Below are 12578 nucleotides of genomic sequence, written 5' to 3'. Positions count from 1 at the left end.
AGGGATCTGCCTGCATTTTCCACCTGTTGTCTCCAAAGGACATTTGCTTTTATTTGCAACATGAATAAATCAACACTGACAGGGTCACTTCATTTTCAGCCATATTAACAGAGCAGTTCCACACAGTGTAGTGGTCAGACTGCACAGGGATTTGGGCCGCCATAGCCATGGGTTGGAATCATTACCAACTACCATCATTAGATGACCCTTCCTCAGTTGCACAGACACAGTCACAAACTGGGATACAAGTCAATACCACCCCTGACAGTTTATTCTCAACTCCCCAGTCTACGAAACAGAACACAGCATCCACTGAAAGCTTGAGATATGCTTTGGGCTTTCAGGAGGCTACACATGTGTAGTGTCTACAGAAAGAGTTGTGTATAAAACAAAGATATAGTACATTAAAATATATAAAGCTAACCAGCAAGGACCTACTATATAGTACAGGGAATTATACTGAATATTTTGTAATAACCCAGAAGGAAAAAGAATCTGCAAAGGAATATACACACACACACACACACACACACACACACATAACTGAATCACTTTATACCTTAAACTAACAAAATATTATAATTCAACTGTACTTCAATACATAAAGCAATCCAATGTAAAATTGATAACTGATCAAACTTTTTGTTTCTTTGTTTTATATTTTCCAATGTGGTACCATAAAAAGCATGCAAGCAAACAAAAATTTCCACTAGTTTGTTCTTAACAGAGCAGGTCAACTCAGTTTGCATTCATTACCCTTTCACAGAATTTATATATTTTGATGATGAGAACTGTTTAGATTCTCATGAGAGTGTATAGGAATTAACTACACACTGCACAATAATCTCTCTATTGTGTAGAGTCCCATCAATTTCATGAACACATTCAGAGCACTGGAGAGCTCAGTGGTACTCAGAAAACATCTAGTTCAGGCTTTGAGAACCCAGTATCTATAGCTCGCACAATTAAGGGAAGCTGTTGAGTACAAGGGATTATACGCAGTTTCAGTGTCAGGGAGATGAGGGAGCAGTGGGGTCTGAAGTGTAATAAAGTTTGAAGTGTAATAAAGGCACATACTGTTACTCAACTCTGGCTTAGAGAGTGTGGGTTGGTGTCTTCTTTTTATAATAGATCTTCTTATTTTAAATTATTGGCTTAATTAAAAAGAAATACCTGCAGATCAGATAGAACATGATCTTCCTGCTGGCCAGTTTTCAATTTCTGATCTAGTACCTACATTCTCAGGCTTCCCTGGTGGCTCAGCACTAAAGAATCTGACTGAAGCAACTTAGCACACACGTTCACAGCACACACATACATCCTCAACCCCGTCTGAGAGGTTTAAGTGAAGCACACCAGGCCCCTCAGGTGCTCAAGACAAAGGACTCTCCCGCTTTGAGAATCTACATATGCAGCCAAGAAATCATCCCCCAAGGGAAAGGAAAAGGCAGAGGCATATTCACTCAGTCAGAGTTTAGCCCCTGACCCTGACCCTGACAGATTTCTCTCTGTTCTCTGACTGCTTTCAGAACTTGTTCAACATGAAAACAAGGCCAGTCCTCCACACCCATCTGTCATAAGCAATTTTTACTCATTCAAGGATGCAGGGGGAAATGGACATCAATTTATTAACCTTAGCTCTGATTAAAATTCTCATTAGCATAAAAATTCTAGTCACTTCATTTTTTGCTTGCCTATTTCAAGGAGAAATCATTTATAGGATTCAAAGGAAGGGAGGCTTAGAGAATAACACAAGTAAGGATAAATTACGAATTCATGTATAAAACAGTAGTTAGAAACAGGTCTAAATGAAGCATGGAGAGTTTGCTGAATTAATTGAGCTTTAAACCATGTTTTGAGGGGATTGAGAAACTAATTTCAGATGAAGAAATAAGCATTCCAAAATGATGTAACAGCAAAAGCAAAGATCAAAGTCCAACAAAGTAAAACCCACAATGAATCAAATATCTTTTGCATTTTTGAACAACAAAAATTTTTAAAGTACATGATGAGAAAACACATTTACATCAGAATGAACAAAAAACAGTTCAAAAATCCTATGTTATATTCCACAGCCCTGTCCTACACAGATATAATTCAGAATAAAAACCCAGAGGCAATACAAAATTCTGAATTCTGATAATATTTGCCATATTGTCCTTATTAAGGCAGACACACAAGCATAGGGTATTAGATTTCAGAAAAAATTTCAACAAGAATTCAAACAGAAAGATGCTCTTATTACTCAGAAAATATACTGAACACAGTTAACTCCCTCAAGCCTTTCATTACTCCAAGTTTTGTTATAAAGAAAGAGTCTCCCATAAACACAATATGGTTAGCTTAATTTGAGTCTATTTAGAAGTCAATATTCTGAAAAAAAAAAAAAAAAACAATCAAGAATCTATCCACGTAAACCATCTTGATTAATACCCCCTAAACTAGATCTCTTACTTTGTTGGACCATTTGCAATTCAGGCTTAAAACAAACAAAAAAAGGTTTTCTAACTCCTTTCCCTCCAGAAAATTAGTAGATGCAGATGTGATTTTTTAAGGAGGTCTGGAGGTCTCTGTCCAGCCTTCCATTACTGAATTAGCAACAGTCCTGAGGTCCCTCAAGGTGCTTGTGACTTTATAGATTTTCACTCTCTAGTCTTGAGTTTTTTCAGGATTTGCTTGGTTCTGCTAGTGTCACCAGCTGCGACTACTGACTAAGGCAGTCTTCCTAGGGATGGCTTGGGGATCTACGAGGTTTAGGACTCAAGAATTAACATTTTAAAACTGAATCTGATTTGTGAGGCCAAGAAAGTGCCTGGTCTCAGATCACACAGTAGATCCTCAAAATTCTTCTGCCTCATTAGACCCTTGAGACAGAGATCACTGTACTGACTCACAACCCAGGAAGAAGGAGGCAGGAGTAATGGGGTCTCCCTCCCCTACCACTCAGGAGCCCTGCAGACCCTCACTTCAGGTCCTGCTCCTCGTCCCCTTTGCAGAGAATCAGTGAACTAGAAAGCGGAGGTCTAGGTTGTTTTGCCCCAGTGGTTTAGGACAATTTATTAACTTCTCTGGGACTCATCTGTAATCTTTCCTCTTCCTTATAAGTAAAGGCTGGACACTAAACAGGAGTGTCCACAACTGGCTATTAAAATCCTTTGTTAACTATTATAGAATCTAGATGTCTAAGCCCTACCTATAGATTCAGATTCCACAGGTCACAGCATCTAAGCCTCCAGCTAAGGGTCAGTTATCACTGACTGGAAATAATAATTCAGGCCCTCAGTTATGCTGCTAGCTTCAAAATAAGCTGTCAGTCTAATCACAGGCATGTAAAATTAGAAAGCTGCTATTGTATTGCCAACTGTAACATGCCCAGATCAAAAGCTGTGAAAATTTTTCTCACTGGCATTCAAGACAGTACTTTGAATTGTAACAGTATGTATGTATATGTATGTATTTATGTCTTCCTCCATGACATTTAACAAATGCCTTTTCAACTCAAATGCAGCCTGTACATGTTTTTATTATCCCAGACTTGACTCATGCAAAAAAGTTAGATTATTACTTATGTAAACATTCTGAAGTGGAGAAAGATGAAAGAGGAGTCTGAGACATATTTATAAAAAGTGAATTTCCATATTTAATTGCCTTCCAAATCAACTAATTGAAGCACATGAGGCTCTATTTTTAACTGGCAATGGTTCTTTTGGTTAAAGGTACAGGTTTATTCAAGAGGGTATCAAATTCCTAAGATTGTTTTATTGCTTAGGAAAGACAGCAAGAGCTGAGAGAAGCCCACCAAAAGTGTTCAGAAACACATATAAAATACTTTCTTCTCTGATTTTATCTTCTTAAAATAACTGTTTGTACAGTAGATGTTAATTTCTCAAAATGCATACAGATATATTTACAGATTTAGTTAAAATGATGGACAAGTCACAGAGCAACTATAAAAGAAAGTCTGGCAGTTTCTGCCCTTCCTTTTGGGATTGAGTATCAGGTGGTCTGATTCATCCTCACAGAGCTGCCAGAATCAAGCATGGGAGGCTGCACCTATAAGGCGCTCAGGAAAGAAGGGTGTTGAGAACAGTGCAAGCAGGGTTTGCTCCACGTAAGACACTCACTTGATCACACTTTGTGTTCTGAGAAATGAAGTAATCATGCTATATTGTGGTGTGTCATATAATTTCAGTAGTTCAGCTATTAAATTCGTTTGAAGCAAGGCTTATCCAGTAAATTATTGCAAAAGAAATAAAAAATATGGCAGAAAATAACAAATAAGTGACTGACATTATGGCCTTTCTGTCTAGCTTTCTTAAAGTAGTAGGACTGAGAAAAGAAACCTTAGATAGAAAATAAATAACTATTTTCGAGTCGTATTTTAATCTAAACAGAAATTCTGCTGTTATTTTCTCCCCCTACCTTGATAATCATTTGTTCTTCTTCTTTTTTTTAATGATTTTTAAATAAATCTCACATATCCCCACCTCCTTCTTTACTTCTCCTCCTATATCACCATCTCTTCTTCACTGCCCATCTGGATCCATCCATCTTTCATAAACTACCTTAAGATCTACCTCAAGATCTACCTCCACTTTGAACTTTTCTAAATTAATTCAGTTCCTAAGGATCTCCCTGTCTTCTGACTTTACTGCCATGAGTTTACTGGTAAATTATGATGACTTGACTCTCTCAGGACAAGTTTGCTATTCAGTGGTTTAGTCACTAAGCTGGGTCTGACTCTTGCAATCCCACGGACTGTTGTCCACCAAGCTTCTCTGTCCATGGGATTCTCCAGGCAACAGTACCAGAGTAGGTTGCCATTTCCTTCTCTAGAAGATCTACCCAACTCAGGGATCAAACCCAGGGCTCCTGCATTGCAGGCAGATTACTGACTGAGCTACAAGGGAAGCCCTATATTCGGATTGCTATTCAGAATATGGTGTAAATGCTTATGTAGATCTCTAGGTGACTTGCAAACTGGAAGCATCTCTGCATCACTTAAAGCAGTAGCTTTCAGACTTTTTAAAATGATGCATGATATGATATCCATTTTACCATAGTCCAATGTGTGTGTATACACACACACACACACACACACACAAATATTGTTACAAGAACAATATTTATTCACCCTTCTATTGTTTTATTCTATTTTGTTCTTTGAAAATAAAAATGCTATCAGACCCAGTAAATGACCTCATAGTGGGTTATGACCAGTTGATTACTCTGGGACTGCTATATATATTTCCTTTACTTAAAAAAATTATAATTATCTGTGGCCATTGGCCTCTGACTTTTCTTGCATTACTTTTATTTTTGGTTTATTTATTTTTTTGCCTTTTGGAGTCATCTGGGACAATTAAACGCTTGGCCTATACAGTATTTTTCATTCTTTTGCCTTGAGCACTGCTGGTCAAAAGATAAGCTTCCCTGAATTTCTGTAAAACTCAAATCTCCATTCCCTCATTCTCTTTTATTTTCACAATATGCACAGTAGATGGTAGACATTTCGTGGATGAAGAAATTTAGGCACAGAGAATTCTGACTTTCTCAATGACATATCTCCCTTTTAATCAGGCTATTATAAATTCAGGTAAATATGGTTTCTAGACATTTAAAAAAGATAAGCTTGGGTAATGTGAACAACACAGAGCCTCAGTATGAATGTATTTACCTAACTCGTCTGGATCAAATGAGTTAACAGCTCTTCTGGACTTCAGTTTGAAGATGGATCCACTTCCTTCTCTATCCCCATCTTTCCACGTTCATCTCCTCAGTTTTTCAGCCACCTAGAACTACTTGTTCTTCTTTGGCCACTGTATATTTTGGTCCCTATACAAGGAATGCCCTTCTTTTCATCTTTACCAGGCTAGTTCCTCATCCTTCAAATCCCTGGGAACTGTCCTTACTCCTCTCCTCTCCCACAATGTGACTTTCATAGCACCCTGCGCTCTTCCTCCCTCCCTCCCGAGTTTTACAGGCTGAGACTTCTATTCTACAATCTAGGGCCATGTTGAATTCAAGATAAAAATATGGAGAAGGCATAAATGAATCTACAAGTGACCGCATAAAGAACAGCCACTGAAAAAGCTTGAGTGTGATCTGGGACTGGAATTGTGTGTCTTAACCCTCCAAGGCCAATCATTCATGACTTTATGATTCTATGACCATGATTTTAGTGTTTCCCTGAAGGGTGCAGATTTTGTGACTGGAAATTCATATAGTGAAGGATAGCTGTGTCTAATACATTCTTTCAACTTTATTTAGTGCACAAACAAGGGTATTTTGAAGGGACAAATAAGTATATTGGGCACTTGTACTGAGGCAATTTTAAAAAATTACTCAGATTTTAAAACTGCTGAAGCCTATTATACAGAGTGAAGTAAGCCAGAAAAAACAACAACAAAAAAACCCAATACAGTATACTAACGCATATATATGGAATTTAGAAAGATGGTAACGATAACCCTGTTTGCGAGACAGCAAAAGAGACACAGATGTTTAGAACAGTCTTTTGGACTCTGTGAGAGAGGGCGAGGGTGGGATGGTTTGGGAGAATGGGATTGAAACATGTATATTATCATATGTGAAACGGATCGCCAGTCCAGGTTCGATGCATGATACAGGGTGCTTGGGGCTGGTGCACTGGGATGACCCAGAGGGATGGAATGGGGAGGGAGGTGGGAGGGGGGTTCAGGATGGGGAACATGTGTGCACCCGTGGTGGATTCATGTCAATGTATGGCAGAACCAATACAATATTGTAAAGTAATTAGCCTCTTAAAATAAAACAAAAAACTGCTGGTTGGAACCCACCCTGACCTCCAGTTGGGGGTTCTGACCATGCCTCAGATCTCCATTTCCCACATGAAGCCATGCACTTGCAATTTTGTCCTCATCATTTTCATTAGTCTAGTTAGTGATTAGGTGAAGTCTCACACACACATTCTGCATGGATCTTCATAAGTTCCTTTGCACTGTTTCCAGAATAAATTCCAATGATATAACATCTAGGCTTGCCATGGCAATTACTACTATTTTTTCTGTTTATGAATCAACAACCTCCGCCCCCCCGCCCCCCACCTGCCAACAAACTAAAAGCAGCAAAGCTCTTGAAAAATGTTCTTTGCGATCCTATTTGAAAAGAATATTCCCTAATACAAACTCCTGCCATTCCCAGATAGCAACAGAGAAGATTTTCTTCTTTATGCTGTGACTCATGTATCTTTATTCCCACAGCTGCTACTCAGGGCAGGCCAGTGGTGAACACAATGGAAAAGAAAGAAGAGTTTATAACTGGAAAATAAGCACATTCAGAAGAAGTACACTCAAATCATTATCAAAGTAAAATATGCAGCATTACCAACAAGAGCAAACAAAAGCCCACGCAAGAGATGTGTAAATATTTCATGAAGCTAAAGCCTTAATCAACTCTCTCTCCAAATTTTGCTGGTGTTGTAAACACTTCAGTTTCCTCCAGTCCCACCATGACCCAGATTCTTTGCAAAAACAAAATGAAAACACGATCCAATGGATCTTTAACAAATGTGGTGTGAAAAATATTTATTAATAGATAGAGAATATCCAAGGTATTGCCTTAACAGGAAGAAGAGTATACCTTAATAAAGGTGGTTGCTTCTTGATGACTTTCAGAGCCTCCTTTCTCCCCTCCCCCTCCAAACCATTGCCTTTTCCCCCACTACCTATGCTACTCTCAGGACATTTACATCGTCTTAACCTTGAACTACCTACACCCCAAGCCAAGATTTCTCCCTAGGCCCCTCTAAAAAGCACTTTAAACCTGACCAGACTTTGCTGCCTTCCTACCAGCCAAAATCACTTTCCAGTGTCTAAATTCTTCCCCCTTCTTTTTTTTCCCCACTCTTTCACTGCCCATTGTTGCGTCTGAAATTTTGCCTGTATCTTTTCGATCTGCCTGGATGGCGTAGGGATCTTTTGTGTGTATTGGTTGACAGTGTTTTTCAGTGATTTCTTTTCTAAAATCCATCTCCAAAGAACTGTTTATAGCCTCTAGTCTACCCTGATTTAATGTGGTTCCAAAGTTCACCTCTAGATATTGAACAGGTCTCTACAATGATTTCCCTTTATCAGCCTCTGACTGCCCTTCTCTCTCTGCCTATCTCAAGAAAAACTATATATGTAATGTGTGTATACACACGCATACAAATGCATGTATATTATATAGAACGATAGTATGCTGACTTTAAACGGAGTAAGTGTAGGAAAACGAGAAAAATGCCTGTGTAGTATTGCCAAACACACAACACACACACACAGACACAGACACAGACACACACACACACACACACACACACCCCTATTTGGATATTCACAGTATGCAGACCTGATTGCAAATCCCCCTCTCCCAAGAACAAGAACAACAGGCGTCTTCGCCGGTTTACCTTCAAAGCCAGAGCCTAAGGGAGCAATGACCTTGCCGAGAAATTCATCACCTGCGAGAAAGGCTGCCCCTCTTGGAGCTCAGGACGGGATGGGAACGAGAGCAACAGGCAAAAAGGATCACCAGGCAAAATGTGGGACCGAATCCATCCCCCATCAGTACCGATCACACCGCAAGCTGTGGTCTCCCAGGGTTGCAAGATGGGCAGAGGTGGCGCGGGGGGCGTCTCCTCCCGCGGCCGCCGGTCACCTACCTGCTGTTGCCTGGCTGTCTCTGGCGTGGCGGGGCCGCTGCCTGCGCTTTGGCGAGGGCTTCCCGTCGCATATCACACGCAGCGGCTCCCAGCGCCCCACCGATGCCTCAGTGGGCTCGAGAGCGGCGGTCCTTTTCAGACCTGTTCCGGGAGGGAGCCGGGTGCTAGCAGGAACTGAAATTACTATGCAAAGAGCAGAGGCGGCGCGCAGGAACCGGGCGGAGACCGCGGGGGCCACCTCACACTCCGGGACTGCAGCCGCCGCCGCCCGGCACTGAGCCAAACTGGAGGTGGGAGTTCACGTCCCCGACTGCTCGTCCGTCAGGCCGGGGCTGCGCTTATCTGTCCTCGCCGGGCAGTGCTGCCCTGCCGGAGTACCCGAGGAAGGGGCGGCAGGAGCGCAGACAGCGGCGGCCGAAGCACCGGCAGCACCGGCGGCGGCGGCGGCGGCGGCGGCGGCAGCAGCAGCAGCAGCAGCAGCAGCACGCCAAGCTCCGCCCCCGCCGCGCCCCCGCCCAGCCTTCCGTCCCGTGGGAAGGGGTTGCGGCGGCGGCTGCTGCGGGCCAGGGGGCAACCGGGTCCCCGCTGGCGGATTGCGGTGCTGCTGCTAGGAGACCGGCAGCAGGCGGAAAGTTCAGGAGATTAAGGTAGAGGGCCGGGGCCCAGAGCAGCTCCGCAGGAATTCTGGCCCTCGCTCCCACCCGCAGGCCGCCAGACTCCAGCACACGGTTTCCAGGAGAGCCACGTGCAGAGATCTGAAACCGAGGAGACCACCCGAGGTTTCCTCGGTGTTGCAAAAAGTACGATACCCCGCGCACTTGGAGATGGCATTGCGGACAGTGTTCCTGCCCCCTGCCCCCTACCGCCCCAACTCACCTCTCCTGGGCATAGATGGCTTTGGAAAGCGTCCACTCAAAGTGGCTCCAGCAACACTGAATGGATGTGTAGTATGGTTAGCAGCTGCAGATGGTGCAAATGAAACTGAAAAGAAGTAATGTTCACCGACTATTTGTTGGCAGACACTGTGCAAAATGTCTTATATGCAGCCTCGGTAATTCTCTTAAGGACCCAGTGAAGTGAGTGATATTCTCCGCTTGACTGATGAGAAAACTAAAGCTTCAGTGATTTAGACACTTTGCTTCAGGTCACACAGTAGTAACTGCATAACTGGAATTCAAAACACTGCAAAAGAGATCCTCTCACTCATGGGGATCACCTGGGGATCTTGTTAAAATGCAAATTCTGACTCAGTAGGCCTGGGGTGGACCTGTGGATCTGTGGTTACTAACAAGTTCACAGGGGGTGTTTGTGCTGCTGGCCAAGGGACCAAACTTTCTAAACCATTAAGTGAGGGATTTTAATAAATTTCTTCTTTTATGCCAGCCCTAGATGATTGATTGTAACTTCCTAAAGGTAAGTTAAGAAGGATTCTAAGGCTGTGTCTTGGCTCTTGCACAAAGAATGTTGCAGTCCTTTGTGTGTGTGTGTTAGTTGCTCAGTTGTATGTGACTCTTTGTGACCCCATAAACTGTAGCCTGTTGGGCTCCTCCATGGAGTTCTCCAGGCAAGAATACTGGAGTGAGTAGCCATTCCTTTCTCCAGGGGATCTTCTCAACCCAGGGATCGAACCCAGGTCCCCTGCATTGCAGGCAGATTCTTTACCATCTGAGTCACAAGGGAAGCCCATTAGCCATGTCCAGTTTGGTTAATAGAAGGAAGTTTGTGACAAGTGTGCTGGGTGGCCATCCCGGCAGTAGGCTACTTCTACCAGTTTTAAAATAACTTGTTGGTTATTGAGAATGATTATGATGCAACATATAAGGATGGTTATCTTCATTCTATACCCAACCCTTGTTGCTGCTGCTGCTGCTAAGTCACTTCGGTCGTGTCCAACTCTGTGGTTTTACACTTCACATTTACATAGCACAAAGTACTTTACAAAATGCTCATATGAATGATTTCATCTGTCTTCATAATGACTCTGTAAGGCAGGTATAATTTTACTTTACAGGAAAGGAAACTGAGGTAGAGCAATTTTCCTGATATTACACAACTAAAAATATGTGATAGGGGCTAGATTGTGACAGATCCCTAGCTCAGGCTTTTTTTTTTTTTAAATTATTAAACTACTGTATTAGTTTCTTGTTAGTCACTTAGTCATGTCTGACTCTTTGTGACCCCATGGACTGTAGCCTGCCAGGGTCCTCTGTCCATGGATTCTCCAGGCAAGAATACTGGAGTGGGTTCCTGTTCCCTTCTCCAAGGGGTCTTCCCAATCCAAGGATCAAACCCAGGGTAGTTTTCTCCTGTTGTTTAGTGGCTTAATATAACACAAATTTATTATTTTATAGTTTTTGAGGTACAAAGCCTGAAAATTGGTTTTATGGGGCTAAAATCAAAGTTTCATCAGGGCTATGCATTCCTTCTGAAAGCTCTAAGGGGAGAATCTGTTCCTTACTGTTCTTTGCTCAGTTTCTAGAGGCACCTGCCTTTCTTGGCTTGCGACCACATCACTCAGACCTCTTTTATCCTCTACCCTGACTCTAACTCTCCTGTATCCTTCCTTTATAAAGTCTCTTGTGATTATTTTGGGTTAATCCAGATAACCCAGAATAATATCCCCATCTCAAAATCCTTAATTTATTCATATCTGCAAAGGCCCTTTTGTGATGCAAGGTAAGATAGTCAGGGGTTCCAGGGATTAGCTATTTTGGTAGGATCATTATGTCTACCAAAGCTTCACTTAGTACTTATCCTATAGTTTCTACTATATTTTACTCACCCATCTCTTCTGCTTGATTTCTCAGACTGCTGGGAAGTTCTTTCAATGCAAAAATTCACTTGAAAGTCGTTCAAGAGACAATAGCAAATGTATACCAGCAAGAGAAACCCCAAGGCCATGAAAAAGCCAAGAGGATGGCTAGGATGGTGGTCATGTGGTCATGAAGTGGACACAGAGGATTAGGAGGTGCTTGTTGGTCTGAGTGGAACTCGGGTAATCCTTAAGGCAAGTCCTAAGCACAGTTACAGGCTCATTTTAGCAATACAGAATTTTTTAAAAAAAAATTCTGCTTCTCAAAGGTACGTTGTTCCATGATGAATAAAGCAATTCAAAACCCATAAAAAATTGAGTATAACACCAAATTCCAAAGCATAATAACTATCAGAGTGATGATAAATAGTATGCCAGTACATGAAGCAAAGCCAAATCATATTATTGAATACCTCAAGGAATTTATAGAAAGACTGACATACACAATTTTAAAATATTATTAGGAACACAGGGTTTGTGGGAAATAAAAATAATAATGGATTTGAACAGAAGAAACAATAGGAGAAGCAATGTGAGTCTGTACATGATTAATTGCCAAGTGAATTAAAGTGAAAATTTTATTTGGAAGTTAGGTTTATACAGGGGAGTGGAGATAAAGCTGGAAAGGTAGATTAGAAAAATTGTTTTGTAAAGCGTCTTAAATGTCAAGTTACGGAGTTTAGACTTAACCTGAAATTATAATGACAATAACGATACCTTATGTCCACATACGGAGAAGGCAATGGCACCCCACTCCAGTACTCTTGCCTGGCAAATCCCATGGACAGAGGAGCCTGGTAGGCTGCAGTCCATGGGGTCGCTAGGAGTCGGACATGACTGAGCAACTTCACTTTCACTTTGCACTTTCATGCATTGGAGAAGGAAATGGCAACCCACTCCAGTGTTCTTGCCTGGAGAATCCCAGGGACGGGGGAGCCTGGTGGACTGCCATCTATGGGGTCGCACAGAGTCGGACACGACTGAAGCGACTTAGCAGCAGCAGCAGTAGCATGTCCACATAATGCCCAGTAACTTACCAAGCACTTTTTACGTATTTTCAGCTATTTGATTTCTTCTCCTCTGACCCTG

General features: G+C 41.9%; 1 protein-coding gene across 1 annotated transcript in view; it reads right to left on the bottom strand.

Annotated features, from left to right (window-relative positions):
- GPRIN3 (GPRIN family member 3) overlaps positions 1-8856 on the bottom strand; it is a 65743-nt gene extending 56887 nt beyond the window's left edge. Inside the window, exon 1 of the mRNA XM_040237860.1 lies at positions 8678-8856. The gene's annotated coding sequence lies outside the window, so the exon portion shown is untranslated. The remainder of the gene's footprint in view (positions 1-8677) is intronic.
- Between the last annotated feature and the right edge of the window lie 3722 nt (positions 8857-12578).

This window comes from Oryx dammah, unplaced genomic scaffold (assembly GCF_014754425.2).
Source record: "Oryx dammah isolate SB20612 unplaced genomic scaffold, SCBI_Odam_1.1 HiC_scaffold_3, whole genome shotgun sequence".
Taxonomy (NCBI): Eukaryota; Metazoa; Chordata; class Mammalia; order Artiodactyla; family Bovidae; genus Oryx; species Oryx dammah.
The sequence above is the reverse complement of the archived record's forward strand: the minus strand, read 5'-3'. Positions and strand labels throughout refer to the sequence as shown.